Source organism: Camelus ferus, chromosome 22, assembly GCF_009834535.1.
Source record: "Camelus ferus isolate YT-003-E chromosome 22, BCGSAC_Cfer_1.0, whole genome shotgun sequence".
Classification (NCBI taxonomy): Eukaryota; Metazoa; Chordata; class Mammalia; order Artiodactyla; family Camelidae; genus Camelus; species Camelus ferus.
The window spans coordinates 24,345,851-24,372,204 of NC_045717.1; the positions used below are offsets into that span (position 1 = coordinate 24,345,851).

Here is a 26,354-nt window from a genome sequence, read left to right on the forward strand (position 1 = left end):
GAGCGAGGAGGGAGCTTAGCCCCTCCCCCACGGCGGCTCCTGGAGAGGCCGCCCCTCCCCCAGGCCACGGGGCTCGTGCCGGGAACAGGTGTGGGGGCTTCTGAAGGCAGGACTAAGGGGCACAATCCCTTTCGGAAGTGAAGTGACATTGGGCCCCCACCGCTATAAATATGGACACAGCTGACTGGGGGGAAGGAGGATTGGAGGAACCTGAAGGACCCCAGAAGAGGGGGGTAGGGTGCGGGATGGGCGGCGACCCTGAGCCTGGGAATGCGGCCAAGTTTTTAGGTGGACGCTAATCCCGGTGACGTTATACACTTCGGACCCCGGCGTCCAGGGAACCCAGGAGAGAACTGAACCAGGGCGGCTCCACGACCTTGCCGAGCTCCGCCCCTCGCCAAGCCCCGCCCCTTCCTGAGCCCCCTCCGTGTTCGGAGTTCCCTCCACTCTCAGCCTCTCGCCTTTCAGCGCCCTCTCTCCTTCCTGCCTCCTCCTCTAACTGAGCCTCCTCTTCTATCTCAGCCTTTCTAAGCACCCCCTGTGGGGGCTCACGGTCCAGTGGGGGAGATGGGCAGTGGGGTGATGGGGGTCAGAGGGCTGTGATGGGGGCACACAGGCAGCAGGAGAAGTCAGGGAGCTGGTGGGTCGAGGAAGGAAGGCTTCGCACAGGAGGTGTCATCTAAACTGAGACTAGAGACACTAGGAGCCAAGAGAGGGTGTTCCCAGCAGAGACAACGGCCAGTGCAAAGGCCCTGAGGCAGGAGCAAGAGCCTCTGGCTTGCAGTCCCAGCTTTTGCTGTTTATTTGCTGTATAACCTGGACAATGAGTGTTTCTTTCTGAGCCTTAGTTTCCCAGTCCTCGACGGGAGTCCTCAGCAGGGCACCTGGAACACAACAGGCGTGCCATAAATATTTGCCAAATGTTGATGAAGGAATTGAGGTTCTAGAGGGTTGTCATGAAAGAGAAGCTTTATAGCCCCCACCTTGGGGGTGGGTGCGTTGGGGCAGCTTGTGACCTATTTTTCTGGCCAAGGTGCCCCCTTCCCCTGGGCCCCTCCTCCCTGGCCCACCCGTCCTCCACCAGCTGTCCCTCCATGTGTGTGCCCGCCTGTCAAGAGCAGGCGCCTGTTCCGGAACACCTGATGCCTTGCTTCCCAGGGATTTCAGAGGAGTAGTTTCACGGAAGTTCAGCTGCCACAGGGGCTTAACCCTGGAGCCTGGGCGCCGGGTCTTCAGAGGCCTAACACTGTCCCTCTTGACCTCATGGAGAGCCCTGGCATTGCTCCCAACCTAAGCTGGAAAGACCCCACTTCACCTCCTAGTTCTGGCATTGCTTGGCTGTGTGGCCTTGGGAAAGTTAGTCAGCCTCTCTGGTCACTGCCATCACCAATGCTAATAACAGCTGACACATCCTCAGTGCATATTCTGTGCCTGGGGCCATGTTTAGAGCCTTTCTATGAATAAACTCTATCTTATAGTAGGATTCTGAGTTCCCAAGGTGACCCCATTTTATAGATGTGAAAACTGAGGCACAGAGTGAGCTTATGTGACTCACAGGATGAAATAACCCAATCAATAATAACTACGATAACAACATACTGTGTGCTCACTGTGTGCCTTCTTTATAGGATTAACTCATTTAATTCTCCCCCAAACTAAATATGGTCCCTTTTTACAGATGTGGAAACTGAGGCCCAGAGAAGATAAGCAATTTGCCCAAAGTCACAAAGCTGTATAACTGAGCTCCGCTGGGGTCAACAAGATATCTCTCTGGTGTCTGTGTGAGAACACCTAGCACACTGGGAGCACTCCATGAACAGGGCTGCTGTTATAATTGCTGCTGTTATGTTATTGTTATACCTGTTAAGAAAATTCATACAAAACTTGGAAATGAAGGAAAAGGGGGTGCAGCCTGGGCTTTCCATGTTCCCCTGGTGGTACTGTCTATGTCCATCACAGATGACTTCATTTTTGCTGCACTGTCCAAAATAGTGCCACCAGCCACGTATGACAATGTCCCTTTAAATTTAAATCAATTGAAATTAAATGAAATTAGAAATCCGATTCCTCACTCAGACTAGCCCCAGTCTTAGTGCTCAAAAGCCCCATGGCTGATGGCTGCCGTATTGGAAAGTGAGTTTAAATATGTTCATCATCACATAAAGTTCTATTGATCTTCGTGGTTCTATGAGAAAATGCTTCTGCTTGACTTTGCTCCTGTTCACCTGATTAGCGCCCAGGCCCTGGGAAGTTACAGTTAACTTGCAGATTTCTGTCTGGTGAAAAAACTGCAATTACGGTCTGTTGCATATAGGAGAGTCACTGGTGTGTATCCAGCCTAATCACATTCTGACATTCTTTTTGTTTTGTTTTGTTGGTTGGGGGGAGATAATTTGGTATGTTTGTTTGTTTGTTTATTTATCTATTTATTTTGATGGAGGTACTGGGGATTGAACACAGGACCTCGCGTATGCTAAGCATACAATCTACCACAGAGCTATAACCTCGCCACCACCAACATTCTTAAAAAAGAAAACTCCTGATAAATACCCAGTTCCTTCAATGCTTTCAGAACCAGCTTGACCATTTAACTGGTTCCCTGAATAATAATTAATCACTGATGAGCATTTACTCTACACTGTGACCAGTCACACTTTCAACTTGCTGAGAACTGTACACTGATAGCCCCATCTGGCGAGTGGGGAAACTGAGGCCAGCTCCCTGCCTCCTCTGTCCCAGGCCTGGGGACCCAGTCTTTGCACACCTCTCTCTCCACATCCAGGCACCCCAACTCAGCTCTGAGAAGCAGCTCCGAGAACCTATCTTCCTCCTGCAGCAGCTGAGAACCAGGTCAGCCAACCGCTGGGACATCAAAGGGAATCTATAAATACAGCTGCAGGAAGAAAAATAGACACTTTTCTAGCCCCTCCTGGCCTCGCCTCTCTCCCACTCCAGATCTTTCCTGGCTAGGCTCCCACTCCAGTAGCTGAGCCGAAGCCCCCAAACCCAAGGACCCCCTACTGGAAAGCAGTGGAGGGAAGTGGCTGGCAGTGCCTCAGTTTCCCCCAATGAACTCAACCTCTTCTGCTTTCCTCTCCCCCTGCCAGGTGACTGAGAAAAGAGGGGCATCACTGGACCCATCCCTGGGAGATGCAGATGAGATTCTAAGCCCAGAGGTGAGGATTACTGGTTTGTAGAAATCTTTGAATTCCAGAACCCTGGAATCTTTCCTCCTTCTCAGGGAACACATAGGGCTTCTGCGTTCTGTTGGGCGCTGGGAAGCTGGCAGGACCAAGGCAGACTGTTTAGACTTGGCCAGGGCAGTCAGAAGGGCTTCCTGGAGGAGGTGATATGAGTTGAGCTCAATGAAAGATGAGAGAGATGGGGAGTGAAGAGCCAAACAGGGGAGGGTGTTGCAAGGGAAGGAGTTCAGAGCCCTCCTGGATTCTTCTCTCTTCTTTGCTCCCCAAGTCCCATGTCTTTGCATCCAAAATGCCTCTCATATCTGCCTATTCCTCTCTACCTCCTCAGCCCTTGCCCTGGTCTAGGCCCCCATGTTGCTCCCCTAGACTGGTGCAGTCACCTTCCCTCTTGTTCCCCTGGGCCCATTCCTGCCCTGGGTGCATCGTCCTCTGCAAGGCAGCCAGAGGGACCTTTTTAAAAGTTAAATCAGATCATCTCACCTGCTCACTGTACACTCTCCCATGGCTCCCTGTGCCCTTGAAATAAAATCTGAACTTTCCCCCATGACCCCAATACCTCTCTGCCCTCCCCTCCTCCCTCTCTCCCCCTCACTCATTCTGCTCCAGCCACATGGGCCTCCTCGCTGTTTCTCCAACAGGATCCTGTCCCAGGGCCTTTGCACATGCAGTTCCCGCTGCTCTTCCCCTGCCCTGCATGATTTTCTCCCTTACCTCCTTCAGGTCTCTGCTCAGGTGTCACCTCCTCCATGAGGTTTTCCCTGACCACCTGCTTAATATCTCTCCCAGTATCACTCCTCATCTTCTTTCCTGGCTTAATTTTTCTCCTTAGCATCATCTGGCTCAGGATAGCTCTCACTAATTTATGTTGTTTATCTGTCAATCCCATTGGGACGTCAGCTCCATAAGGCCAGAGACTTTTATTTATTCTGTTCGCTGCTGGGTCGCAGTGACTAGAACAATCTAGGCGTCCAGTAAGTACTCAATTAATACTTGTTAAGGAAGTTAATCTCCTGCGATGGGCTGTGAGCATTGGCAGGATAAAACCTGGCTCTGTCTTGGTCGCCACTGTGTCCCCAGCACCAGCTAGCAGAGCCTGGTACACAGTAGGTGCTCAATAAAGTTAGCTGACTAAATAGGCCAAGAGGGTCAAAGGGCTCAGTTCTGCTTCCTGAAGACATCGGAGCAAGCTGAGCTTGTCCCAGGCAGGGCCCTAAGGGTACAAGGAGCCTGGGTGTGGAGGGTGAGCTCAGAGACCGCCAACTGCACCTCCACACGGCGACGTCAGCGTCACTTGAGTCGACAGCCTTGGTGGCAATGACGGAATTGCCACCAGCTGAGGTCATTCACACACACCCTCTACTGTGGCTGTCTGGTCTGGGTATTTTTTTTTCACCATAACAGTTTTGATTTTTTTTTTAATTGTGGTAAAATATATATAGTGTAGTATTTCTTTGTTAACCATTTCTAAGTATTCAATTCAGTGGCATTAAATACATTCACATTCGTTCTGTAGCTATCACCACCATCCAGACCCAAAACTTGTCCATCTTCCCAAACTGAAACTCCCCCTGAAACACGCACTCCCCAGCCCCGACCCCACCGTCTACTTTCTGTCTCTGTGGATGTGACCCCTCTAGGGACCTCCTGTGGGTGGAATCACACGGTATTTGTTCTTCTGTGACTGGCTTCTTTCACTGAACATCATGTCCTCAAGGTCCATCCACGCTGTAGCAGGTGTCAGAATCTCCTGCAGAGACAGCAACCATTCTTCCACCAGCTTGCTTGCTTCCAATGAAGGGCAGCTCACCACTCCATCTCTGATTTTTAAATGAATGAACAAGATGATTTCAGAGGAAAGAAAAGAGACAGTGGAAAACGGTTGTCCCCCCTTTCTCCTGGGATGGTCAGGAAAGGCCTCTCGGAGAACAGGACATTGACCAAGCACATGAGGACCTTCCCAAGAAGAGGAATCGGCAAGTGCAAAAGCCCTGAGGTGGAACTGAGCTCCACGTGCTGGCTAGGCTGGGACAGGGGGCCCAGGGGAGGGTAGATTTTGAACAGGGAGAATGTGACACTTTTCTCCTTCCCCTCAAGTGACACTGGCCTCTTGCCCTTTCTGTTCTTCAGTTTCCTCTCCATACCCAAGAACAGACCCAGGGAGCTGGAAGGTCTCTGTGTGCCTCGCCACTTCTGACTTGTGCAGGAAGTGCAGGGTGCAGGTGGGCAGAGGGGTTCTGTGATGATCCTGGACATTCCCAGGCCTATCTGGGGATGTCATTGGTTCTGAGTGGGAGGAAGTGCTCTAATTAATTTCCACTCACAAATCAGGGAGTGGATCCTGCTGCTTCTCTCTGTACTGTTTCCTCAGGGTATGCATGGTGTTTTAAGTGTCTGGCTTGAGCTCTAGCCAGACACACAGTCAGCTCAAGCCACAACCCTGGGTCCAAGGGGCTGGAGAGAGCGTCTCAGGCTGGGCAGCCTTCAGCCATCCCCGCTGGCTGCCTAGCTGAAGGTGTACTCTGTGCTCAGGCCTCACACACACCTTCTCCACTGCAGCGGAGGGGGACTTGGGCAAACTCAGGGGCCAGGCATCCTGGGTTTAAATCCTGCTCTGGCTCAAAATGTATACAATACCTGGAGCCATGCAGTGCACACAGCAGGCACTTAATAAGTGCTCCTGAGATGATTACTTCACTGGATACTCCTCCCCCAGCCAGAAGAGGTGCCTCATTTTGCTAATGAGGGAATTGAGTGACCCTGGGCTCGCCTCCTGCCCAGCTGGGCCTCAACTTCCCCTTCTGTACAATGAAGGCAGGTACTAGAGAGCTCTCAGGCCCCATTCATTCATTCATTCATTTGTTCAACACATTTACTGAGTGCTTGCTGTGTGCCAGGCCCTGTTCTAGGCCCCAGGGGCTCAGCCAAGACCAAGGCAGATTCTGGCCCTGCCCTGGCAGAGATGACGGGAGGTAGGGATGGGGCTGGGGGAGAGGAATGGGAAAGAAACAAGTAAATGGGTACAAGAAATTCTATTGGCAAAAAGTACAGCAAAGCAATCCAAACAGAGAAAAGAGAGTGACTATTTGGGAGTGATTATTTAGGTGGGGGATGTCAGGGGAGCATTTGAGCTGAGACCTGGAGTAGCCAGGGAAGGGGTCATTCAGAGAGCTGGAGGAAGAATGCCTCGATCAGGTGGAGGCAAAAGCCAGTGCAAGGGCACTGAGGCTGGATGGTGTCTGACATGTTGGAGGAACAGTGAAGAGGGAGAAGTCCAATGTGTCTGAAGTAGAATGATGGGGGGGGGGCAAAAGGAAGTGGGGCTTGGGGAGGACCGGATCGGGGCACAGGACAGGGCCATGGCCTAGGCTCCTAGACACACCAAGACAGAATTATCAGATGCACCTTCCCCATGGCTGCCCTCTGCCTTCCAACCTAGATTTGTGCCCATGTCCCTGAGATTTCTGGATAACAAGCATTTATTAAGTACCTATTGTGTGCTAGGTGCTGCTCTGGAATGGGGCTTCAGCAGGGAACAAAATGATGCTGTAGGGGAGACACTAAACAATGGTTGTGAAAAATAGAATGAAGAAAACCAAAGCAAGGTAAAAAGATAGAAAGGGACAGCATGTTGCTGTAGGTGCAAGGTCAGGGTGGCCTCACTGTGGAGATGACATTTGAGCTGAGACTCGGAGGAGCAGAGGGGCCACATGGGGAGAACATTCCAGGCAGAGGACAGCAAGTGCAAAGGCCCTGGGGCAGGACAGGTTCAGTATAGAAACTACATATTCAGCAATACCATCAAGCCCTTAACAGCTATACCCCCACCATTTCAGAGTGGAGCCTCCTCCTCCTCCAGGAAGCCCCCCTGGATCCTCAGTGCTTCCATATGAGAGTGGCACCCATTATGTGGCTGAAGAAGTAAGAGAGGGAGGATCTGTGCCAGGCTCAGAGGTGCCCAGGCAGAGGACAAGGAAGAGTCATCAAGACCCCACTCAAGTGAGTGACCCCAAGTCACTTGCCTTAAGAACCTTCTTAGCTAGGGGTTCCCTGAGCCCATGGAAATGATTAAAAGCGTAGGGTTCAAATTCCAACTTCACTTCCTGGCTATGTGAGTGGCCAAGCCATTTCTCTCTGGCCTCAGTTTCCACACTAAAAATGGGATAATAACAATAGCTATGCTCTAGAATCATGGGGCTACATACAGTAGATGCTCAATAAATGTTAGCTCATCATTATAAATATTACATGAACAATATGGGGCATTTTCTGGGTAGCAGGTCCAGAGGTGCTGCATAGTCTCTGGAAAGGGCCACACCCTCTATGGGCACCAGGTCTCCCAAATCCTCCAGGGGACCCAGGAGTGTCTTTGAACCTGAGAAAGAGTCCATGAGAGGAGCTCCCACCCTCCTCTGCGAGCAGGCAGAGGTCAAAGGGCAAGGGGCAGAGATGGGTCAGGGCCATGCCCCCTACCCCTGCATCCGACACACACCCCTACCCCCCACCATGGGCTCTAGGCGGTTAGCTCTGCGGAGGGACCAGCTGGGCGGATTTAGCCAGCGCATCTGCCGCCGGAACAGCTGCCGTTCTGGGGGGGCTGGAGGGGGATTTGGGACGAGGGAAAAATCTGTCCGAGGAGAATCGCGTCTGCGCTGCCCAGCTGCCGGCTCAGACTGGGGGGACACCCCGAATCCTCCGGGACCCCGGGCCCCTCCCCTGCTAGGGCCGCCCCCACGTGCCTCTGGGGGAGGGGGTGTCGGGGAGGCCCTGACGTCACAGGCGGCCTCAGCCAATCGGGGCTGCCCTTTCCGAGCCCCCGGGGGATTCCCAGGCCCGAGCCGTGACCCGAGGCTCGACCCAGCAGCTACGACCCCCAACCTGGGCTTAAAAGAGGGCCGGACCTGACTGGAGAAACCAAGGCTGGGACCCTCCTGGAAGGGGGCGGGATCTTGTTGACCTCTCCGAGCCTCTGCCCATTGGCCTGTGTCCTGAGCGGCCCAGAGAGGGGCAGGGGCCGGCGCAAGTCACACAGCAGGGTGGCGAGGCAGGGAGCGCTGATGGGGAGTGCGCAGGCAGCGGGGCGGGGTTTTTCTTCCCCGCAGGCTCCAGGCACCAGGACCAGACTTAGCCTCAGTCCATCCTGAGGGCTCCAAAGGCCTCTTGACTCACTCCAGGTCTCCCCGGGACCCCTTGGACCTGGGGCCGCAGACCGGCCGCTCTGGGAAGAGGTGTTAGTGGCCGCGGGCATCCGCAAAACACGCACTGGATTCCTCCGGGTCGGAGCTGGACGGGAGCGCAGCGCAGCTCAACCCGGCCTGAGAAACTGAGGACCAGAGGGGCGGGGCTCTGCTCAGAGTCACACAACTAGGAGGGTGCTGCTGGCGCTGGTGACCTCGGGCGAGGCCTTGCCCCTCCACGGGCCTGGGGCAAGCGGTGAACTTCCTGCCACCCTCCTCCAGGTCAAGGCTCAGACAGTCAGGAGCCCAGGGCAGGGGAGGGAGCAGCCCAGTCTGACCTTGCCCTAGTCCAGGACATGAAAGACTCATTCATGGCTGCTGAGCCTGGGTGGCAGCTGAGCCATCCTGCAGGGGTGAGGCCTCTCTCAGGGCCTTTGTCTAAGCAGGTCCCTCTGCCTAGAATACCCTTCCCACCACCCCCTGCACCCCATGTGCTCTGCCAAATCTGTCTGTGGTCCTTCTAAGGCCCCAAAATCACCTTGTGGTTCTCCTGAGCCCCCAGGATGCTCTCCTCTATCTCAGCCAGTACTTATACCTTGAGTTCTGCCCCCAATCATTCTTCTGTCTCCCCTGCTAGACTGTGGGCAGGGAGACAGTTTGCCTTGTTGACTGCTCAGGCCAGGACTTGACACACAGTAGGTGCTCAATACATGTCTGTTGAAAAAATAGGTTGCAGAGGAGCCCAGTTAGGCCCAAGGCTGGAGGTGGGAGGGCATGCCAGGGGACGGGCCCCAATGCATAATGGTGTGGAGGTGGGAGGCGAATACCAAGCTGAGGTGCTGGGACTTAGCCCTCCCTCGTCAGGCAGGCCTCAGTCTCTCCGGGGTGGGGGGTGGCACATGGGGTAGGGTCTGGACGAGGGCAGGTGCTGGCTGATTTGCCTGACGCTCTGGCTGGGCCGGAAAGTGTGCCAGAGAAAAACCACTGGCAGGAAGGCCTGGCTGCTGGCGGAGGTTTGTGGTTACCAGGACAGCCCCTGGGCAGATGCTGAGGGCCCTGGAAGAACCGGGTTGTCTCCATGGACGCCAGGGAGGCTGCAGGTGGCCCAGGACCCAGTGTGACTTGCAGAGCGGGGTTCAAGTTCTGACCCCCACGTCCCCACTGCGTGTGTGTGCCACTGGGAGGCCACACAGCCTGCCTGCGCTGCCGTACAGCTGGGGGCCATGGGTGGGACTTAGCAGGCCAGTCACACATCACAGATGCTCCCTAATCTGAGGCAAGAAGACGAATGCGAGCCAGTCGCCCTCTCTGTGCCTCAGTTTCCCATCCGCAGGAGCCTCATGCAGCTGCCCTGAGGACTGAATGATGTGATTTATGTGTCAGCATAAGCACACAGTAGGTGTGCAAGAAATGTCAAGGGAATACATAACAGTTAAACGTTATCGAGCATCTCTGTTATACGGTATACTGGAGATGCCAGAGGGACCAGGACAGCATGCAGCTCAGCGGGGAGACATACACAGTCACACCCACATGGGGAGGTGCTTTGGACAGAGAGGGGCTCCCGCTGTTTCAGCGTCATAGGGGCTAGGGAGGTTATGGGAGGTCTCTGAAACAGGAAAACCAATTTGTCTTGGAGTCCCACAGGTGGGGGCGGGGGGCAGGAGTGCGCCCCACCGGCTGAGGGGATGCTGCAGCCACCTAGGATCCTGCTTCAGGGTCACGCCCCATCGGGCCTGACAAAAGGCAGCCTCTAGGGCTGGGTCCCATGGTCTCTGCAGCCAGCCTGCTCTGTTCAAATCCCAGGTCTGCCACTTTCTAACTGGGTGACCTTGGACAAGACTCCCCACATGCCTCAGTTTCCTCGCATGTCTACTGAGTGCTGTTAAATATAATGCTTGTGGATCCAATAAATGACCTCATATGTGAAGAAGGCCATGTAGACCCCCGGGGTTCCTGCCGCTGCAGCATCCTTGTCATCCTCTCAGATCAAATGGGGGATGGATCCTGGGGCTGCGGGTCTGGCCAGAGTGAACCAGGGCAGTAAGTCGGGAAGGAGCGGCAATTAGGCCCTCCATCTGGACAAAAGCAGGGTGTCTTCTCTTGGGTTGCTCCTCCACCACCCCCATCCCCGCCCCCAGCGCCTCCAGCCGCCCACCAGGCTCCGCCCTCCGTTCCGCGCCGCCTTCGCTCCGGGCCGGGTTTTGCGCGGCTCCGGCCCAGCTTGGTTGGGGGGGGTTGTCGAGGTGGGGGCGGAGGTGGCGGAGTCGCGAGTCGCAGCGGCGGCCGCGGCGGGCGGAGGAGATGCGGCCGCGGCGCGCCCCCGGTCCGGCCGCCGCGCAGCGCCCCCCCCGGAGCCGACGCCAGCGCGCCCGGGGCCGGGGCTGAGCCCCCACCCCCAGCGCAGCACCGCGGGCCCGGGGGCGGGGAGAGCGCGCGCCCCCAGCCCCCCTCCCCACCCCGGGATGCCTGGCTGAGCCGGCCGGGCCGGGACAGGTGCGCGCACCGACCCCCCCCCCTACCCGCGCCCTCCCGCCCTCGCGCTCCCTCCCGCGCACTCGCGGCGGCCGCGGCTCCGAGGTAAGCGCCCCGGGGCGTCTGCGAGAGGGGGCTGGGGAGGCGCTATCCTGGGGGTGTCTGCCCGCACGCAGCTGGGGGGCTGAATTGTTGGCTGGGGTGGCCGGGTCAGGCGCTATAATGGGGCGGCCTGGGGGCCCTACCACGGGGAGGGGGATGGATTTGGGCCGGGGAGGGGTTTTGTGGAGAGCTGTAACGGGAGGATCTGTCAGCAACGCAACTAGGGAGGGGGCCGGATTTTAGGGGGGTCTCAGTGTAGAGCAGTATAATGGAGGTCCAGTAACAACGCTTTGAAGGGTCTGGATTTGGGCCTGGGGCGCTGAATGAGACTCCATAATGGGGGTGTCTAATGGCACCGCAGCTGAGGGGGGGGCCTAGATTGTTGACTGGGGGCCTGTATGTGGAGCTATAATGGGGGTTCTGTCGGCACCGCAGCGGGTGGAGATTTTTGTTCGGGAGGGGGGCCGTAGGAGGCACAATAATGGGGGCTCGCGGCTGCGCCGCTGGGGAGCTGGATTTGGGCCCAGGTGGGGGGTTCAGGGGAGGCAGGGGGCCTGCTGGCCCGGGGTTGGGGGTGGTGTTGGGAGGCGGAGCCCTGACAGCTAAGTCGAGGTCGATAGGGGGCTGGTGCGGTGGTCCCCGTGAGGTGAGGGCCCTCCGCCCGGCTCCGCGGTCCAGCGCCGCACCTTGGGTGCCCCTGAGCCCTCTCCAACCTCATGCCTGGCCCAGAACGAGTCCAGGGCCTGGGTCGTGGGGGAGGGGCCGAGGAGGGGGTAGATAGCCAACCAGCCTGGTCCCCCTGCTGCAGTGGGGGCCCAGGGGTTCGCGGGCCCCCCAAGAGCTGACAAAGGGACAAAGAAAGCGTCTCTCTCCAAGCGTGCGCCGGGAGGGGTGGGGGGCTCAGAGTGTGGTCCCCCTCCTTTGGGCGCTGATTGGTCTCCAGGGCGGGGTCACATGCCCCCTGTCCTGCTCTCTGCCTCTGGGCACCCTCCGAGTTTGGGGCACTTTCTAGATGGGGCACTGCCTTAGGGAACCGTCGCCCCTGCCCTAGACCCTGCCCGGGACCTGTAGACGCTGGAGCCGGGAGGATCTGCAAGAGTCCCGGGGCTGGGGGCAATTCCCAGACACTCAGCCCCCATTTGGCCCTCTCTGGCTGAGGTCTGGGGCATCCCCCCACCAGGCTGTCATCTCTGGCCTCCAGACTGGAGGGGAACTGGGGCTTGAGGTTGGGGAGGGGACCCTCAAGTTTTGGATGTTTCTTTCTGGAGAAAGGGGGGGACTAATGGTTGGGGCTACAAAAGAGCCCCCCAGTTTCCCTAACTGCATTGCTTCATATTTTTCTGGGTTCCCTCAGCTTCTCAAGGGGTACAACGCACTCTCCAAAATCAAAGTTGAGTACCCCTGGGCCATCCCTTCCTCTACAGACACCCACCGGCCCCTTTCCCACATCCTAGTAAACATGGTTTCTTTCAAGGATGAAATTTTTGGATGTATCTGGGCAATTGCTGCAACTCTATTTAGACAGAGTACTGGATGTGGAGAGATGGCTGGGAGTCGTGCATGGGGTCAGGATTCTCCTGGAAGGGGTCCTGAGCTCTTTGGGAAGGTAGATGGTGGTCCTTGTGGCCCTAGGAGGCCCCTTGGATATTGGGTATCTGAGCGCCTGGCAGGAGACTCATTAAACTGTAGCATGTCCTCCCTGAACTGGCGCACTTCCAAGAGCAGGCAGGGAAACTGAGGTCCAGGGAGGCAGCAGAATGGGTAGAGAGGGAGGCCAGGCCTCTCTGCTACTAGGACTATTAGATTAGATCAAGGGGGAAAGAGCCTCACATCGGCTGAAACCCAAATGCTGCCCCAAAGGTTTCCTTGGAAACAACCCCCCTCTGCCTGCCAATCTGGGCAGGGCAGAAATTAGACCTGGAGCTTCCAATGCTCTCCCCCCTTCTCCAAAAAAAAAAACAAGAACAGAAACAAAAACAAAAAAGCGGCATAGAGAAGTCCGGGGATGGACAGGAGGGGTGCCACTGTGTGGCCTCAGACAGCCCTCTAGCCATCTCTGGGCTGCGGTCTTCACAGAAGCTACTCTTGGTTTTAGAACCTGAGTGAAGGAAGATGAGGCAGAGAGATGTCCCAAGGAATACCCTGGATTTGTAACCTCTCTCTCTCCCTCCACCTGCCCACCTGCCCTCCACCAGGGCTGAGCACCCATGGGGCCTCAAGGGCCTGTCACCGCCTCTGCTTTGAGGTGAGGCAGGGTCTCCCAGCAGAGGTTGAATCACCTAGGAGGGGCCGTTCACCTCTGTCCACTGGGCAGAGAAAGTGCTGGCGATTTGCGCTGTGGCAGGGTTTGGCATCTGCAGTGGCCACCCAGGGCTTGAGACGGGAGTTGCTGGGGTTACCTGGGACTGGACCAGGAAGATTGAAATCAAACTGTCCTTGCAAAGGTGACCCTGACGTCAGCTGGCGGGACAGGTAAGCTGGGTCCCCAGGGGCTGAAGGACGTGCCAGTCGCTGACCATCTTCTGAAGGAGGGTGCCCCTAGCTGACCCTGGGGTGTGGCCCTGTCCTGTGTATCCAGCCCCCTGCCAGGTGATGCTAGGAATCCAGAGAGGACTCAGCCAGGGTCAGGACAGGTGGGAGCAGGGACGGCTGCCTGGAGGAGGGGGTGCTGGCACTGAGGATGAGAAGGATGTTGCCAGTGTTGCCAGGAGGAGAGAGAAACAGGGTTTGCAGGCAGAGGGAGTGGCGGGGACAGCCACGGAAGGGTGTGTTGGGGGAGCCCTGAGTGGCTGGGCTATTTTAAGTGGGAGACGATAAGCAGTGAGTTCTGAGAGGTGGCAGGGGCCATGGATGCCAAGCTAAGGAACAGGCTTTATCCCAAGGGCAATAGGGAGCCATGGAAGATTTTAGAGCAGAGGAGGGAATGGGCAATGTTTCAGACCTGGAGCAGCCACAAGAAAGGGTAGCTACTAGCAACTGAGCTGCTCAGAGAGGTGGAGAGCCACCCATCCTGGGAGGCAGAATCCTGGAAAAATGTTTGAGATGCAGTGATTCCCAAATTCTAAGCCATTTAAAGGGCTGGAGATTCTCAGACTGATTCACCTGAGACCCACAGTGATTGGGGTTGACTGTGGGTGGGGCCTCATCGAGCAGAAAGAGGGATCTTGTGGCTCAAGGCAGTCCAGGAGGGGACCTCAGCCCCCTACATCCTGTGGTCAAATTACCTAGAAGCTGGCTTCGGGGTAGGGGATCCCAGGGGGCACTCCCCCCTGCTAGGTACCCCCACCATTGTGAACGGCATAGGTTTGGCTTGCCAGAGCCGGGGTTTGGTGTGTGGCCTGAGAGGTCTGGGCCTGGGCCACATAATTCTTTCTCATTACCCTGGTCATTCATCACCTGTCCTTGAGGGATGTCCAGCTGAAGGGGCAGGCATTAGAATGTGCTAAGGAGGTGACTTGGAAGGCCAAGGACCCCTCTCCATCTCTTTGGGCAGGGATACAGGGGGACCCCCCCCCGCCAGCCACCCTTGATGCCCCTTCACTGGCCCCAGGGTCCAAAGGTGGCAGCCCCAGGGCCTGCTGGGAGGGAGGCCCAGTCCAGTGAGGACTGCATTTCTCAGGATGCATCGTGTCCCAGGCTGAGCCTGCCTTCCAAGGACAGACCTAAGAGACAACTTCCCAACCGCAGGAGCCTGGGGAGGATTGTGGTTCGTAGGTTCGCAGGAGGGCCCTGGGGGAGACCTGGGCCAGAGCAGGTGGGGAGATCAGGCACTAAAAACTACTGCCGGTGGAGCCCATGTGCCATGCCCTGTGCTGGGTGGCCCTGAGACCCCGGAGTGGGAGGCTTTAGCTCCAGTGCCTGGCTGGCCCTCAGAAGTCTTGCAGGATGAAGGGGAGAAAACAGAGGCAGAAACTGGCCCTCTTTGCTATATGAGATCAGAGTCAGGGCAAAATGGGGCCGAGAAAAACTGGCTCTGCCCAGTGGATCAGGGAAGATGCATCAAGGAGGGGCACTGCAGCTAGGACCGTGGCGGGTGCGCAGTTCACCAGGAGGAGGCCACGTGTTTTCTGATAGTTTCGGAACCTTCTCCCTTCCCTGAAGGCCCAATCGGAATCCGTGGGGCAGTTGAGACAGCCCCTCTGAATTTTCGCCCTTAGAGATCACCACAGCAGCTGGATCAGACTCACCTGGGTTTGAATCCATCTCTTCATTCACTCACTTCACTCCTGCCCCCTCTCTGAGCCTCAGTGTCCACAGCTGTGAAAGTTGAGTGCTATTCTCTCGCCCTTAGGCTGAACATTTAAACAAGAGGACGTGGGTGAAATCCCAGGCCTGGTCCTGTTCTTTTCTTACTCTAGAACAAGGAATAACTTTGAAAAGCTGAAATTTGTGGCCTCTGGCCCCAACCTCCTTGGGAGCTGTGAGGTTTTTGCTCTCATTTCATGAGTTGACAGATATTTAATGAGCAACTACTGTGTACCACATGCTGGGAACCCAGCGATGACCAGGGCAGACCAGTCATGGGGGATGGGGGCGTGGACACTAACTTGGGATAGGAAGTAAATCAAGAATAACAAGGGCCCTGAAGACAATGGCACTGTGTGATGTCGCAGAGAAGGGAGGGGCTGTCTTAGCTGATGGGGTAAGACAGGATGTCTCTGACAAGGTGGCATCTGTGTGAGACCTGGAACGCAGAAAGGAAGCAGCCATGCAGGGAGCTGGAGGAAGAGCATCCTGGACAGAGGGAACAGCCATGCAAAGGCCCTGGGGCAGGACTGTGCCTGGCCTGTTGGAGGATCAAGGAGGCCCATGTGGCAATGGGGAGAGAAGGAGCAGGCGAGGGCAGGGAAGGGATGGGGCAGGTGGTGCAGGACTTTGTGGGCAGCAGGCAGGACTTGGGCTTTTACTCCGAGGAAGGTGGGAGTCCTGGAGGGCAGTGGGCAGAGGAGGGGCAAGGTGGGGCAAGGTGGGGCAGGGCTCACGTGTCCACAGGTGCCTTCTGGCTGCTGCAGGGAGTGCAGACTGTGGGCAGCAAGGGCTAGAGCTGGGGGACCAGGATGAAGGGGACTGCACTGGTCCAGGTGAGCAGTGATGGGGCCCAGCTAGGCTGAGGCAGCAGATGGAAAAGAAGTGAGAGGATGAGGGTAGATTGGACTTGCTGGATGTACAGAGGGACTGAGAGCCCCTTTCTCTGGGGTCGTGTAGTGCTGTGGTTAAAAGGGTGGCATGTGGACCATTTGGCCTGGGTTCAAATCCCAGTTTGGCCATTTCCTAGCTCTGCCACTTTGGGCGTATTACTTGCCCACTCAGGGCCTAAATTTCCTCACCTGTAAAATGGTAAGGAAACCCCTCCCACATACTCCACCAGTCCTTTCTGCAAAGCCCAATGCACAGGGCTTGGAACACAGCAGGTGCTCCATAAATGTTTGTTCTTATTCCCCTTTGAATGTCTAAGCTCCAGGCTCTGGGAAGACAGACACAGATTGAGATCTAAATCCCCAAGGTCACCCAGTAAAATGAGGGGCCCCTGCCCCTGGCTGTTTTGCTCCATTGATGCGCAGTTCTCACGGCCCATCCCCTGGAACCCGCGTCACTCTGCCAGCATCTCTGCCATTCCTGAGCCCTGACTCACCAGGACTTGTGGTCCGCTGTGACCCCAGGGCCATCCCCCAGGGCCGGTTTCCCGCCTTTGTCTTCTTCAAGTTCATTCGCCAGGTCTTCCGTTCCCAGCAGCACTTGGCAGAGCCCCACCTGCATCCGGCCCAGCATCTCTCAGAGATGTGCCCCTCCAGACCTGCCTTTCTGGTCCCATCCCACTTGGCCTCCCAGAAGGGGCCTCAGGGGAGGGGCAGTGGCCAGAGGAATTCTGGGTGGGAGCATCAGCCTGGGGGAGAGGAGGGCTCCCAGAACCCTAAGTGAGGGGGGCTGGGTTCATCATCTTCTGCTTCCAGATCGAGGACCCCCGAGGGCAGGGAACTGACCTGTTTGTCCCCTCTCCAGTGGAGCCCCCTAGAGCCGACCCGTACTCCCCTCTGTCCCCCAGAATGAGCCCCAAGAGCAGGACCCGACTCTTTTCTATTTCCTCCAAATTGAGGTTCAGACCTAAGTTGGGGGCTTTGTCCCTAGGCCTGCTCAGAACCCCCCACTTGGGAGTCTGTAGGTGCCTGACCCCTAACCCCAGCCCCAGCCCAGATTCCCTTGGAGTCCCCAGCCCCCTTGAGTGGCCCCCTCCCAGGCCCCCTAATTACCCACTGGCTATAAATGACACTTTCATTTCCCCGGCATGGTCGCCGCATCACCAAGAAAGCAGCCCCCTCTTCCCTGTTCCTAATTACAAGTTGCTGCTTCCAATTTGCCTCCTGGCGGCCCAATTGCCAAACAGTGATTAAAATTAATTACCCAGGAGCCCCCCTCTCTGTCTGGGCTGGGAGCCCTGGGGACCTGTCCATGTCCCCCACCCAAGGTCCTGCCTCTGCCACCTGGTCTCCACCCTGGCTCCCTGAGTGGCCTGGGACTGGGGTGGCCTCTCTCTCTGGGACTCTGCTTGCTTATCTGCAAAATGTGCATTTAGGCTCTGCAGCCTCGTTGGCAGATGGTAAATCGTGGGTGCTCAGTAAATGTCACTGAGAGGCAGCAGAGCCATGTGGCCTGGGTTCAAATCCCGACTATACCCCTCTGTGCTGTGTGACGTTGGCCAAGTGTCTTAACCTCTCTGAGCCTTAGTTTTTACCTCTGTGAAATGAGGCTAATGGGGCTGGTCTCTGCATCATAGTGTTGGTGCAGGCAGGAAACGAGTTCACACATGCAAAGGGCTTGGCCCAGCACCTGGCACACAGTAGGGGCTTCATAAAATCTTAGCTTAAATCCCTGCTCTGCTGGGCTGCTGTGTTGTGCATCTAGGAGATGGCTCGGGTACTCTGTGCACCATCCCCTTTAAATGAGATGCTCAGCATTAATTGGGTGCTTACTGCATGCCTGGCTCTGTGCCAAGCCCTTGACATGCATGATCCTGGTCAGGGCTGAGTCCCCGGCCATGTTGGCACACAGTAGGTGCTCAGGAAGGCTGGAATGAACTTATCTGTGTCTCTCGTTCATAAGTAGGGACCGTTAGTGGGACATTCTTCCATCGTGTTTGTGGAGCACCGCCTGTGCGCCGGAACCCCCGCCCTCCTGGAGGTGACACTCTCATCCCCGATTTACAGAGGCAAACCCAGAGACATGAAGGCTGTAACCCTGGGCTGCACAGCAGTCAGCACAGTTAATTAAGCACCTACTGTGTGTAGCTCCCTTACCCGTCGTGATAACCCTTTGAAGCTGGTTATCCAAGGTTATCATGCTTGGTTCACTGATGGGGAAACTGAGGCTCCGGGAACCAAATTTGCAAGGAGGAGGGTTGAGGACTGAAGGGTGCACTGGCCGCCTCCCAGGCTTGGGAGGGGTGTTAACCAGCGTGGAGGGAGCGTTGGGGGATGAGGGTGCCTCTCTCTTCAGTGCCCCCATGGCCAGGGCCCCAAGGGACTTCCTCTGGCTGTTCTACCAAGTTCCTAGACAGCCCCAGAGCCCGGCTGGGCTGCGCCGGGGCGACTGAGGCAGCTGGAGGAGGCAGCTGTAAGCAGAGCCGGTAACTAGACCTGGACGGCGCAGGGGCCTGGCTGCCCAGCCGGGTTACTCGATCCCCCCGGGGACGCGGGGCCCCGGAGCTGGAATCCTGGGGCGGCCGGGCTGACAGGAGCTCCTTCTATGGAACTGGAGACGGGCATCCCACCCCCATCCTCGCTATGGCAGATGGAGAAACAGGGGCTTCGAGCCTGGCCCGGGGTCACCCAGTCACCTGTTGTGGTCTGGAGAGGGTGGGCTGCTTGCCCAAGGTCACCCAGCAAGGTCATTTCACATAGAGCAAACATGTGTACCAGGCCCTGCTCTAGTGCCATCTTTTACAAATGAGGAAATTGAGGCTGCAGGTCTTGTCTAGAAAAGGCGGATGTCCTGGGGCCCTCTCTTATGGTACGGCAGCCTCCCGCCCACCGGCACCTTCTTGCTATTCCTTTAACAGTTCCAGCCGCCAAACCTTGCCATTTCGATGTCCACCCCCGCAGCACCCTTCCCCTCATCTTCACTGTGGCTTCCTTCTCAGCCTCCAGGCTTCAGCTCTACCATCCCCTCCTCCAGGAAGTCCCCCTTACCACCTACTAAAACAGCCCTTTGCTGTCAGTCTCCCATTGTTCTGTGCATTTTCCTCTTCATGCTTCATCATCATTGTCAGAAGCTGAGCTCTGTTTTTTGGGAATGCGTGTACCCTCATCTCCCTGCTGGTCTGAGAACCCCCCACCAAGGGCAGGACTCTGCAATTGTCTTGACCACTGCTGTGTCCCAGGGAACAGTGCTTGGTGCACAGCTGGCACTCAGTAATAGCTTCCAGTCTGGGCTACAGGGAGCCAGAGCTGGCCACAGATGCTCCCAAGTTGGTGAGGTTGGTTGGCTCCTAGGGAAACCGTGCTCCCCCAGGGAAGGCAATAAGGGAAGGCTTCCTGGAGGAGGGGGCATCCACAGGTAGACTTGATGAGTGAGCAGGAATTGGCTGTGGGTCCTCAAGGAGAGAAGGTGAGGTTATTGTGTGTGGGTGATTGGGAGGGGATTCCAGGGGCAGCTTGGGGATTGAGAAAGCCAAAAAGGTCCCCCTGGCAAAGGGGAGAGCCTAAACAAAGGCCTGGGCGTGAGACCTGTGAATTCTGGGCCTGGCTGGCAGGAGGTGAGAGTAGGTGGAATATTAAAGCCATTCCCAGAGTGGGAGGTGTCCTTAAATAATCAAGGTATGAAGTTGGCTCTTTCCTCTGTGGGCACTAGGGAGCCATAGCAGGCCTCTGAGCAGGGGAGTGCAGGGTCTGAGCTGAGCCTGTGATGTACAATAAAGGAGTTGCTTGATGGTAGTGGAAGGGGGATTAGAGAGGAGGGTGGGCTTTGCCCTTCAAGCCCCAATTCTCAAAATCCCAGGCTGGACGTGCCCAGGCCAGAGGGACTAAAACTCTAGCCCCTAGACTTTTGCTTCCGGCACTCTCTGGAAGCAAGAGGGGTTTAAGGCAGATTGAAAGTAGAACTTCGGTGCTCAGGCAGAGAGTGGAGGTAGATCCTCCCTACATGCAGGCTTATTCCAGGGGAGCCTGTGGCTAGACCCTCCAGCACGGAACTGGAACACGGAACGGAATTGGACATTTTTTGAATAAAAACAGCACAATGATAATAATGGTAACTGAGGCTTACTGTGGGCTTACTGTGTGCCAGGCCATGCCCCGCCCTTCATCTACTGGGCTGTCCAAAACGGTACCACTGGCCACATGTGGCTGTTGAATCACAAGTGGCTGGTCCCACTCGAGATGCTCTGTAGATGAAAAAATCCCAACGGAGTCCAGAGATGAAGCACCAGCAGCAGCGTGGAGAACGCCTCGTTAACCGTGTGTGTGTTGATGACAGGTAGAAATCACAGTATTTGGGATCTGCTGGCCTAAATGAAACATTATTGGAGTGAGTTTCACCTTTTGCATGTGGCCACCAGGAAATTTGAAACCACATGTATGTGGGCGTGGTTTCCTGTCCTTGTCTAGGTTATGTCCCTTCGCCTTCACAGTAACATTTTAGGGTTGGACCTACAGTCACCTGCAGTTTACAAATGGAGGCCACCCCAGGCTGAGACGGAGGACGTGACCGCTGGGGGTCTGGGGGCTGCTAAGAGGCAGAGATCGAATTAGAACCTGGGCCAGACGATTCCGGAAACTAAGCTGCCAAACTGGGGCTCGTAGCTGACAGTACTGCGTGTCCAGACCTCACGCCGGGCCTCAGTTTCCCCAGCCCACCAGTGGGACTGAACGAAGCACAGCGGGAGGGTGGGTAGACATGGGTTTGGCCAGCCTGGTGCCCACAGTTAACTGAGGTCCTGGCCAGAAAGGCATCGGTCGGGGGTGCGGGCAGCAGCTTCGGTGGGGGTGGGATACAGGCTCTGACACGCTACAGGTGTGCGCACACATGTGCACACAGGCACACACGTGTGCTGGGGTTGCGTCTGTGGCCACGTGCGAACACACAGATGTCAGGGCCCACGGACACTCATGGGGGGCCCCACTTGCCTGTGGACCCACGTGCACACTGCAGAGGTGACGGGCTAACGTGAACCAGCGGGGAGAGACCAGCTGTTTGTCCGACTGCTGATTTTTGACACTTCGCTCATTCACTCATTCACTCGCAGCAAGCCATCGTGGAGCGCTGACCGTGTGCCTGGTGCCGTGGGGACGTGCTGCTGGCCGAGACGCACCCAGGCCTGCCCTCATGGCGCTCACACTTCCAGGAGGGCAGATCAGGGGTTATTTGCTTTGGTGAGCTCCACACGTGAGCCGGGCGTCTCAGGGTTCTCCTGCCTAAAACACAGGCTCTGGTTGGGGTGGGCACAGGACTCAGCATTCCTAACTGCCCCCAAATGGGGCTGCTGCTGCCACTGGTCTGAAGACCATATTCAGAGTAACAGAGAGGGTAACACTGGACACTGGGTGTTGAGGGTGCATGGGGAGGCGAGAGATTTCTGGAGTCCAGCGGGTGGGGGTGGAGACCTGAAATAAGGAGGGAGCCACATGGGAATCTGCGAGAGGAGGCTTTCAGGAGTGAAGAACAGCCAGTGCAAAGGCCCTGGGGCAAGACCAGGCCTGGTCTGTTGGAGGAACAGCAAGGAGGCCTGTGTGGCTGGAACAGAGTGAAGTGTCGGGGGGGGTGAAGGCAGGGAAGGGGCGGAGCAGGTTCTTTTGGACCTTGTGGGCCATGGCGAGGACTTGAGCTTTTACAGCAGGGAGGTGGGAGCCCTGGAGGGCTGTGGGCAGAGGGTCCAGGCTTGACTCAGGTGCTCACAGTTGCCCTCTGGCGGCTGCTAAGGGGAGGACAGACTGGGGGCGAGGGTGGGAGCTGAGGAGAGGGGTGGAGGGAACTGTGGGGTCCAGGCAGGAGATGCTGAGAGCTAACCAGGGAGCAGACTGTTAAGAGGTAAGACTTCCGGATGAATCTGGCAGACTCCACCAGACTTGCTGGCACTGGATGTGAAGGTGAGAGAATGAGGCGGGGGAAGTAGGGGGAGTGAGGGAGGGAGCTGGGGGATGACTCCCAGGTGTGGCCTGAGCCATCAGCTGAGACAGGGAGCCTGCCAGTCAACAGGTTTTATGTTTTATGTTTTATGTTGTTCATTCTGGAACTTACCAGCTGATCCTCAAGTTTATGCTGGAGCGCTGGGGGCGCCAGGAGTAGCCCAGACACCCTGGCCTGAAGCAGTGCCGGGTGGGAGAAACGTTCCTGAAGGGAAATCAAGCTATGGTGAAGTGCTAGCAGCTAGGGCCGCATGGTGCCTGGGAAGGCGGGTGGGAGCGTGAAGAGGGGAGGCCTGCAGGGAGTGGCCATCCCTGCCTCAGGTTCCACATCTGTGCAGTGGGTCTGTGTGCCAAGACTTGGAGTGATGGTCACGAGGTCAGGCAGAGAGTCCTCCTGGGTAGGGGCTGGATCTCTGTCTCCTTCAGACCGTCCCTGCCGCCCCCTCAGACATGAATGCACATCCCTGGGCTGCAGGCAGGAGCCACACCCCCCTTCGCAGGCACGCAGACATGTGGGCGCAGGGTGCCCTGCACACCGTGGGGTGCACACGCTGGCCACGTGGCTCCCCCCACCCGGCCCCAGGGGGCGGCTCCCAGTGGCCAGGTGCTGGGGCAGGTGGTGGGGCCACATCCAGGCAGGCGGGCGCCAGGCGGCTGCTGGCAGAGGCGCCTCGAGTTTCAGGGAGAAAAGCAGATGGTCTGGGGGAGGTGGGGGAGGTGCTGAGGCTTCTGATAACCCCAGGTCAGGGGGTAAACTGAGGCCAGGGGCAGTGGGTTGGTCCCAAAGCGGCCCGGACTCCACAAGAATAGCATGTGGGGTTCAGTTCTGCATGATTGTCAAAATAACTACTGTTAATTGAGTGGATTTCAGTCTCAGCTCCACCATTTCCATTTGAGCAAATGACTTCACCTCTCTGTGCCTCAGTTTCCCCTTCTGTGTAGGGGGCATATTCACAGGACCCACCTCTCGAGTGTGTTATGTGAATTAAGTGAGTTAATTTAAGTTCTTCTGACAGTGCCTGGCACATAGCAAGTGCTTGGTGTTTGTTTTTATTATTTATTGAGCTTCTACTGTATGCCAGGCCTTGTGCTGGGTGGTGGCGACACAGTGGTGGCCAAGACAGACTCAGTCCTGGCCTCTCCGGGGGCTCAGAGTCCAGTGGGGAAGACTAACAGTTAACAAGGCATTTGGAAGATAGGCTGATCAGGTTGCTTATGGGCAATGCACTGGCAGGCAGGAGCCTGGAGGAAGTCGATCTGGGCTGATCTGGGAAGTCTTCCTGGAGGAGGTGTCTGAGACCTGATGAATGCATTCACCAGGTTACTGGGAGCAGGAAGACGGTGTTCCAGGCAGAGAGAACAGCATGTGCACATGCCCAGAGGCAAAGATGAAAGAGAGGGGACTTCATTTCAAGGGCACCGGGGAGCTATAGAGGGGTTTAGAACAGAAGTTCTGGCTGAGGGTGGTTTTGCCCCACTAGGGGATACTGGGTGATGTCTGGGCACATCTCTGGTGGTCACAACTAGGGGATGCTCCTGGCATCGAGTGGGTGCGGGCCAGGGATGCTGTGCCACACCCCACAGTGCCAAGGACTGCCCCACCCCAGAGAATGATCTGACTCCGAATGTTAGCAGTGCAGCAGTGGTGAGACCTTGGTTCAGAGAAGGTCAGAAACAGGTGAGATTTGGGTTCCCAAAAGATTCCTTTGCCACCTTGAGGAGGATACAAGAGGGGGCAGGACTGGAGGTGGGGGACCAGGTAGGAGGTGGGAGCTGGGCTGTGGGGCGCTCAGAGCAGAGGAAGGGACTGGTAGGCCGACACCCTGGTCTTTGGCTCCAGGGCAAAAGGACTGGTTCTAAGTCAAGGACTTGGTAAGAGAAGCAGGTTTGAGGCAAGAAAACCCCAGTTTGGGTTTCAGGGGTCCCAGGATGGTGCTGAGGCTGGGGGCAGCTGCAGACCGAGGGAGGAAGTGAACATCCTTCTAACCCTGAATTGCTTCATCACAAAATTAACAAAAACCAGGAGTAATAAGTAACCGTGAGGTCCCATCCCGAGCTGGGGCCTCAGTGTGCCCATCTGTGAACTGGGTATTAAGTTACTGCTGGCCTCACCAGGTGGAGGGATGAGGGAACGGGCGATTATTAGTCTTGTCATGACTGTTAGTATGCTCAACCCCTAGGAGCGAAATCCTGGAGCCAGAGAGCCCTGGGTTCAGTCCAGCTGCTGCATCCTCTCTGGTGGGGCCGTGGCCCCTGAGTCAGCCCCCTTCAGTTTCCTCATCTGCAAAATAGGCTGAATTTTACACCAACCCTGCTAGAGCCATTGCAGGGCTCGGTGAAGCAATTCCTTCAAACCACCCAGCCCAGCCTCTGGTACTTAATATGTCCACGGCAACAAGAATAATAATTAGCTTTTACTGAGCACCTACAGTGAGCCACATGCCATGCCAACACCTGCCACGGGCCTGTGAGGTCGATACTGTTACTTTGCCCATTTTACAGGTGAGGAAACTGAGGCCCAGAGAGGTGGAGCGACCTGTCCAGGGCCACACGGCCTGTAAACGGCAGGGCTGGGACTCAACCCCTCCCAGCCATAAGTGCTGCATGGTGTGTGGGCCAAAGCTATTGTCTGAAGTTTCTGAAGTTAGATATTATTCAATAAAAACATGGAATAAAAGGCACAGAGCACCACCTCACACCCAGTAGGATGGCTACTATCAAAAATCAGAAATTAAGTGTTGGCAAGAGACACTGGAACGCTTGGGCATTGCTGGTGGGAATGGAAAATGGTGCAGCCGCTGTGGAAGAGGGCTTAGTGGTTCCTCAGAAAGTTAAACATAGAAATATTGTATGATCCAGCAACCCCACTCCCACGTGTGTACCCCACAAAATTGAGGGCAAGGTACCCCACAAAATTGAGGGCAAGTTGTCAAAGAAATGTTTGCATAGTTGTGTTCATTGCTGTTCACAGCAGCCAAAAGTGTCCCCAGTGTCCATCAACAAGTGATGGATAAATAAAATGTGGTCCATCCACACAGTAGAATATTCCTCAGCCTTAAAAAGTAAAGGAATTCTAGGAGCACCTAAGTACATAAAACAATTACTGACAGAGATAAAGGGGGAAATTGATGGGAATACAGTCATTGTTGGAGATTTTAACACCACATTAACATCACTAGACAGATCTTCCAGACAGAAAATAAATAAGGCAACAGAGAAATTAAATGATACAATAGAAAAATTAGATTTGGTGGATATTTTCAGAGTATTACACCCCCCAAAAATAGGATATACATTCTTTTCAAGTGCACATGAAACATTTTCTAGGATTGATCATGTACTTGGGCACAAAAGAAGCCTCAACAATTTTAAGAAGATGGAAATTATCTCAAGCATCTTTACTGACCACAATGCCATGAAACTAGAAATCAACTACAGAGAAACAAAGGAGAAAAAAAGGAAAGCATGGAGATTAAACAATATGTTATTAAAAAAACAATGGGGCAATGAGAAAATCAAAGCTGAAATTTAAAAATACCTTGAGACAAATGACAATGAAAGCACAACCACACAAAGTTTATGGGACACAGCAAAGGCAGTGCTAAGAGGGAAGTTTATAGTGATACAGGCCTTCCTCAAAAAAGAACCATCTCAAATAAACAATCTAACCCACCAGCTGAATGAATTAGAAAAAGAAGAACAAAAAGCCCCAAAAGGCAGCAGAAGGAAGGAGATTATAAAGATCAGGGAGGAAATAAATAAAATAGAGATTAAAAAAAAATAGAAAAACATCAATCAAGTCAAAAGCTGGTATTTTGAAAGAGTAAATAAAATCGACAAACCTCTGGCCAAATTCACAAAGAAGAAAAAAGAGACAGCACAAATAAGCAAAATAAGAAAGGGAAATGGACAAATTACAACAAATAACATAGAAATACAGAATATCATACAAGAATATTACGGAAAACTATATGGAACCAAACTGGATAACCTAGAGGAGATGGACAAGCTTCTGGAAACACGCAGTCCACCAGGACTGAACCAAGAAGACACTGACCACTTGAACAAACCGGTCACTAGGAATGAAATTGAATTAGCAATAAAAAACCTCCCTACAAATAAAAGTCCAGGACCGGACGGCTTCACCGGGGAATTCTACCAAACATACAAAGAAGAACTCATACCAGTCCTTCTCAAACTCTTCCAGAAGATTGAAAAGGAGGGAATACTCCCAAACTCATTCTATGAAGCCACCATCACCCTGACACCAAAACCAGGCAAAG

General features: G+C 55.3%; 1 protein-coding gene across 1 annotated transcript in view; it reads left to right on the top strand.

Moving 5' to 3' along the window:
* The first annotated feature begins 10,623 nt into the window (after nt 1-10,623).
* SEMA6B (semaphorin 6B) overlaps nt 10,624-26,354 on the top strand; it is a 31,662-nt gene continuing 15,931 nt past the window's right edge. Inside the window, exon 1 of the mRNA XM_032465868.1 lies at nt 10,624-10,957. The gene's annotated coding sequence lies outside the window, so the exon portion shown is untranslated. The remainder of the gene's footprint in view (nt 10,958-26,354) is intronic.